The sequence below is a fragment of the Prenolepis imparis genome, unplaced genomic scaffold, assembly GCF_030444845.1.
Source record: "Prenolepis imparis isolate NDT839.2.m4 unplaced genomic scaffold, iyPreImpa1.0 SCAF_103, whole genome shotgun sequence".
In the NCBI taxonomy this organism is placed as follows: domain Eukaryota; kingdom Metazoa; phylum Arthropoda; class Insecta; order Hymenoptera; family Formicidae; genus Prenolepis; species Prenolepis imparis.
Window position 1 is genome coordinate 102,501 of NW_028141261.1, and position 7,135 is coordinate 109,635.

A 7,135-nucleotide genomic window follows, 5' to 3' on the forward strand; every position below is an offset into this window, starting at 1 on the left:
CCCGCAACCTGCGCCGCCCGACCGATCACGTGCCGATGGTATCGACGGATTACCGAAACCGTCCGCCGCGACCCGGCCCTCCTCCCCGATTACCGCATCGAAAACGGAGCGCTCTACCGCCACCTCCTGCACTCCCTCAACTTCAAGGACGAGCCGGCGGAACACCAGTAGAAGCGTTGCATCCCGAAGGAAGAGAGAGAGGAGCTGATACGGCAACTCCACGACGAACCGACCGCTGGACACTTCGGCATAGCGAAGACGATTGCCCGAGTGGCCGAGCACTGTTTCTGGCCTGGCATGATGCGTGACATCGCAAATTATGTCCGCCAATGCCATACCTGTATGGCGCACAAGGCGCTTCAACAGAAGCCAGCCGGCCGACTGCACGCGACCGACGTCCAACGACCGTGGGAGCAGGTCACTCTCGACCTCGTGGGCCCCCTGTCGCGGTCCCGCCAAGGACATACGTGGCTATTTGTGATGCAAGACCGATTCTCTAAGTGGGTGGAATTAACACCCCTGAGGAAAGCCACCGCCGACGCCATAACAAAGGCGATCACCAGTAACCTCGTCTTACGCCACGGAGCACCAAAGGTCATCCTGTCGGACAACGGGACCCAGCTAGTCTCCGCGCAGCTGGCAGCCCGCCTGGAGGCGCTGTCCATCGAACACCGGACAACACCAGTACGCGCCCCGCACTGCAATCCAGTCGAGCGAACGAATCGCACCATCAAGACGATGGTTAGCGAGTTTGTCGGCCAGGACCATCGCGACTGGGACCTGCACATACCAGCCTTGCAGTTCGCGTACAATACGGCGTACCACGACGCCACCAAGTATACACCTGCGTATCTAAATCATGGACGAGAGCTCGCGAGACCTGGGGATCTGCAGCAGCGGACGTTGAGAAGCGACTCACCGGACGTCATCGAAAAACGGCTCCACGACGCATACGAACTCGTGCAGATCCACCTGGCGCGAGCTTTCCAGCGGCAAGAAAAGTATTACAATCTTCGCCGCCGGCCGTGGAAGCCCCGCCTCGGGGAGCAAGTGTGGAAGAAGCACCACCCCCTATTAAACAAGGCAGACGCCTTCAATGCCAAACTCGCGCCAAAATACATCGGGCCGCTCGACGTCAAAATAATACGATCTCCTGTCATTGTCGATCTAAGGAGTCAGAGGGGGAAGTGGTACCGAAATATCCATATACAGGATTTAAAACCAGCCCCAGCTGATCGAAACGATAAACAAACAACGGAGGACGATGACATAAACACCGAGAGCGAGGATGACGAGAACGACAATACCTAAGCTCGTTACTCGCTATCTAGCAGCCAGCCAGACAGCATTTTACGAACATGGATTCTCACGAGAAGGACATTATCGAGGCAATAAACGAGCTTCTGCAAGAGCCTGCTGAACCGGGGCCGTCGCAGTGCCCAGCACCAGCCGTTTGGCCGCCAACACCGCCGGCCACCCCGACGCCGTTCAGGCCGCCGCGAGTCGGCACAATCGTCCAGCGGTCGGATCGCCAACAACAGCGGAAACGAGAGATGCTGTTGCAGCCGCCGCCACCACTGCCAAAGCGCCGACCGGCGCCTCCACCGAAAGAACCGCAGCCGCCGGAACCTCCAACGCCGCCCCTGATACCCACCGGCCCAACTCCTCTGCCGCCGATCCGATGCCAGGTCGCCCCGGGCATCATTTTCGAGGTCCCATATTTCGCCGTACATGTGTCTCGACGGTACAAAATACATTCCGCCGAGCACGGGTACTGGATTTTGCGTTTCTCGAAACGAGGAGAATTGCGATACACCCGCCGCATCCGCTGAAATATATCCGGTGTCTAATGCCTCAAAATTCAGGCATCCTTAAAGGGGGGGTGATGTAACGATGCATCCCCCCATCGTTCCCGACTCTCCGTCGAAAGGCTGCGCCCGGCGAACACCAGCCGGGCAATGCAGCAGGCGCATTGCGCCCCCTAATCTGGCGCAATTACAATGCCGTCGAACGGCATACGAATATGCGTATGGCATATACCCATCGTATACGGCGATATACGGCACGTATACCGCCGCGCCGAGCGCGCCCGATGGCTGCCGAATCCGGCCGAAGCCTACCGCCGCGGCAAGTACCGTTATCAAACGGCCGCAGATCTAGCTCCGAGCGGGTATAAAAGGAGCCCTAGATCCTAGGATTGGCATTCCATCTCCCGATCCGATTCCCGTCAGGTCACTAGACAACGACTCGGACTATTGAGATAGAGTGTACTCCGTCTCGGCTGAGAGGTCTCGCAGCTGTCCGTAAGGAGTCTTCCGATTCGACCGGGAAACCCGAAACAGTCGGTCAAAGGGGTAGAGTGTGCTCTGACCTCTCTCGAGTTATCCGCGAGAACCGACTTCCGACCCATTCGTTTTCCGCTTCCTCACCTCGCTGCAATAAACGCAGTCCCGATCGCATTCTTGCGAGAGAGGATCCTTCGCGGCTCTCTTAACGCGCCGCCCACTCTCTCGCGCCGTACACAGCGCTCACCCCCGTGTGGGGATACGCACGCACGTAACGCACCGCGCCCCCGACCACGCGCGTCTCACTACACGCCCGCGGTCCGCCTTCCCGAATTTCTTCAATATAAGAAATCGCGCTTTTCCCCCGAAAGTGGCCCCGCGGCCATCATTAGCGTAATCCCGACTCGCGCCTACTTACCGATACGCCCCGGGCGCACTAATGGCGTGCGCGACCGATGTAGGTATATTATTTACCGCGATGCGTTTAGATACCGAATATTATCTTGTATATTCTTCACCGCGACACGTTTAAATACCGAATCTTATTTTGTATATTATTTACCGCGATGCGTTTAGATACCGAATATTATCTTGTATATTCTTCACCGCGACACGTTTAAATACCGAATCTTATTTTGTATATTATTTACCGCGATGCGTTTCGATACCGAATATTACCTTGTATATTCTTCACTGCGACACGTTTAAATACCGAATCTTATTTTGTATATTCTTTACCGCGATACGTTTAAATACCGAATATTATTTTGTTGCATATTATCTACCGCGATACGTTTAAATACCGAATCTTACTTTGTATATTCTTTACCGCGACACGTTTAAATACCGAATATTATTTTGTTGCATATTATCTACCGCGATACGTGTAGATGCCGAATGTTATTTTATCTGTTATTTAACGAACGATAGTTTAAATGTTATTACCCGTAGTACGTTTACTGCGTGTCTTCTGAGTTATTACGATACTGCATATTATTTTCCGGGCGGTGTTTAATCGCTGTACCTGCATGTGTATCATTTCTCTGTCTGTTTATTTCTTTTATTAAATAGTTTTTGTTTAACATAAAATTAACCGCGTGTTCTGTGTCGACCTCTTTTCGAGCCCTGATCCCGACTGAGCCGTCCGACGCTCGCAAAAAGCGGCTGTTACAATCTTTTGTTATATAAAAGCTTTTCTCGAGAGACCGGGGCAGCTTTGTTATACAGTCTTTCGACGCGAACAGAGTGCAACTCAAACAAAAATCAGAAACGGATCGCTTGTAGTTTTCTCGCGCATACCGTAGCTTGCGGAATTCGATTAGTTAATAAAATTAGCGAACTTTAGTTAATTTTACTCGAAGTTTTATTGTGAATCTTTGTATTTAGTGATTGTCAAATATAGTTTGTTAACGTTACGCGCTTGTAGCTATCTTTCCAAGCCTCTCTGACTCCGGAATTCGAGTTCCACGTTCCGTCGCGCACAATGTTATAATACCTTCGATTATAATAATTTTGGCAGAAATTAAGAAGGCAAATATTCTAAGACTTATAGTTTTTTACATTTTAGAATTTCAAATTTGAAAGTTATTCGCGAAAATTAATCAAACTATAAGTCGTAAAGCAATGGGCATGGGCGGGTTTTAAAGGTTTTTTCAAGGTCTACAAAACGAGCCCACAAAAAATGTTCTAGGCTTTATAGAGGCCTAAATTTTCGCGAAAAACATTTAAACTTTAATTGCAATAATTAAAACGCGCCTACAGAAAATGTTGTACGACTTACACAGGCCTTAATTTTTGAATTCAAAGTTTAAACTTTTATAACAAAATAAATCAACATCTTGAAATAAGCACAATAATTAGACAATTTCAAGGATATTAAGCAAAATTCACGGCGGACATCTTAGATTTGTGACAGCTGTCAAACAGTGCGGTCGTGTTTGAGACAGATCCGTTTTTTATAACGCGGAATAACTCGGAAATAATAAAAGTTAGTGTTTGTCAAGAGGTTTCCTCGCGCGATTATTCGACATCGGGACAATCAGTCAACATCACGAATAAAACGGTGACACAATCTTCGATATATGCGAGTATTGACTTTACATCTTCTTTTTAATAATGGATTATTAATTTTTAATAACGTTTCTATTTTATATTATAAACAATTAATTTTTTCATATCATACACATTTACAAGAAATTTCTACTCTCTTTTAATCAATTAATGAATCAATCAAACTTAATCTACATCAAAACTGAATCTATGTGTCAAAATATGTCAAAATATGTCAAAACTGATAACCTAATGACATTCATGGAGCGACATCAACGCTGTCTTGCATTGAATGCTCGAACTGGACATTTTCTGGTACATGCGCATTGAGAAGGTTGATGATGACGACCAAAACTTGAATCAATTTTTTAGAAAATTAAACTTTACATTATAATACCTCCGTTTACAAAGCACATAGAGAAAAAATAAAGACACTTTTATTATATAATTTGAACTCAATCTATCGATTGAGCGTAATAAGAACTCGATCGCTTCAGCCGTTATTGCGTATCAGAAATATATGATACTCTCAACTGTCCGACTCGCGTATAATACACACGGCATGCCTCGCAGTAGCTACGCAAAGCTACGCTCAGTAGACTTGGCGCGAGACACTATCGTGTCTCTTGATATTGGTTTATTTAATAAATTATTTTTATTTTTTCATTAAATGCTTTGCATTAATTGTCGCATTTTTATGCACAGCACAACTCGTTGGCATGATGAGTGTAAATTTTGTGCATAAAAATGCGACACAGAATTTACACTCATCATGCCAACGAGTTGTGCTCAGTGATGCAAGATTTCACGCGCGACAGCCACTTCGCGACAGCCATCCTGCAGTGGAGGGGGTAGGTCGGCAGCGCAGAGCGCACCGAAAAGATGAGAACCCTTGTCCTTCGAACATAGAAGAGGACAGATATATATCTTTTGTCCTTTATTTTCTTTTGATAGATATAGAGCTACGAATTTCGAGCGAATCCGGAATATTGGCGATAGCGAGTAGGCGATGCGATCCAATATGCAAAAAGAAAATATAAAATATAAAAAATATATTTAATATTATAAAATAATATTAATAAAATTAATATATTTTAAACATAAATTAAATAACTTATATTTAAAATTTTAATTAAAAATAATTATTAATTAATAATAATTATAATTAATAATTATAAGTATATTTTATATATAAAAATCCACTCTTGGCCAATATACACGCCTTTCTATTAAAAAAGATTTTTTATCTTTAAAGAAATAATTGTAATAAAATAATATTTTAATTTATAAATATTGTTTAAGATTTTATTCTTTTTATTCCCTATTTATTTTGTACTAATGTACGACGTACATATTGTTGCTCAACGGAAACCGCGAGAAAGTGGTGGTTTCTTCCGTCAAAAAATTTAAAATATTGTATATTGGGAAATGTATTTCAATCATTATATTCGGCTTTCCGACGAGCCGTGTTTACCTTTTTTGCGCGTGTCGATCGTTTTACCGCGCGTCTCGTCTTGTCAAGCAGCTCTCGAATCAGCTGTTTGACACAATAACAATCTAGCGACAGGTTTTTGACATTTATGTCTTCGAAATTCGTCTAGTCAGCTGTAGACCGTTTTACTATAAACATCTCTCGTTTTCGAGCAATTAGCTCTTGATCAGTATATATATTTCGCTTTAACAAATAGTATAAAGTAACGAAAAATGTGTTGAATTGACGAAGCCCCGAAAAGCTCGTAAGCGAAGTTTTGCAGAAGCTTGGGTTACAGACGACCGATACAAATCTTGGGTACGTAAAGTATCATCTGATAGTAGTCTTTATTATTGCAGTATATGCAATAAAACTTTTTCATACAATTCAACATACATATTAAGACATGCTGACTCCGCGTATCATCAAAATAATATTAAAAAGAATACATTATCATCTGATAATAATAGTAATGATGATGTTGAGATACCAATAAAAAAATCGCGTAAATCAATATTTAAAAAAGAATGGTTAGATATTGAAGAATTTAAACTTTGGTTGCGTGAAGTGCCACATGACGAAAGTTTATTTTTTTGTTTGATTTGCGATAAATCTATCGCTAGTAGTTTATCGCAAATCCATCGTCATGCAGAATCCAAAACACATATAAATATATATAAAAAATATCTAAAAAAAAATCAATCAAATTTAGAAGATTTAAATATGCAAAATAAATCTCTTTTGCCATTTAATGAGTGTAAAAAATCCGCGGAAATCAGATATGCAGCATTAATTGCCGATAAAAACATTTCTTATCAAAATGCAACAGAGATTTTTACATTTTTTCAATAAATAGGAGAAGATCCTGACGTATTGAAAAGCATGAGTATGAGTCGAACGAAATGTAAAAGCATTATTACAAACGTTTTGTGTCCGATTGAGACGGATCGTGTCGTCAATAAAATTCAAAATACAAAGTTTTCAGTTTTTATTGACGAAACATCAGACATATCTAATAATAAATGGATGACTTTTTTTGTCCAATACGTTGATTCGGAGACATTAGATGTTCGCTCGCAATTAGTCAAATTAATCGATATTGATGCCAAAGGTTCAAGCGCAGAAAAGTTGTTTCAGGCATTTAAATGTGAAATGTGGAAACTGCAGATACCATTTCCAAATATTGTTGCCTTGTCGTGCGATAACGCATCTGTTATGACAGGGAAATATTTATCGTTCAAAAAAAAGTTGGAAGAACTATGTCCACGTTTACTAACTTTAACATGCCCTTGCCACTCCGCTGCATTAGCAGCGCATACTGCATGTAATA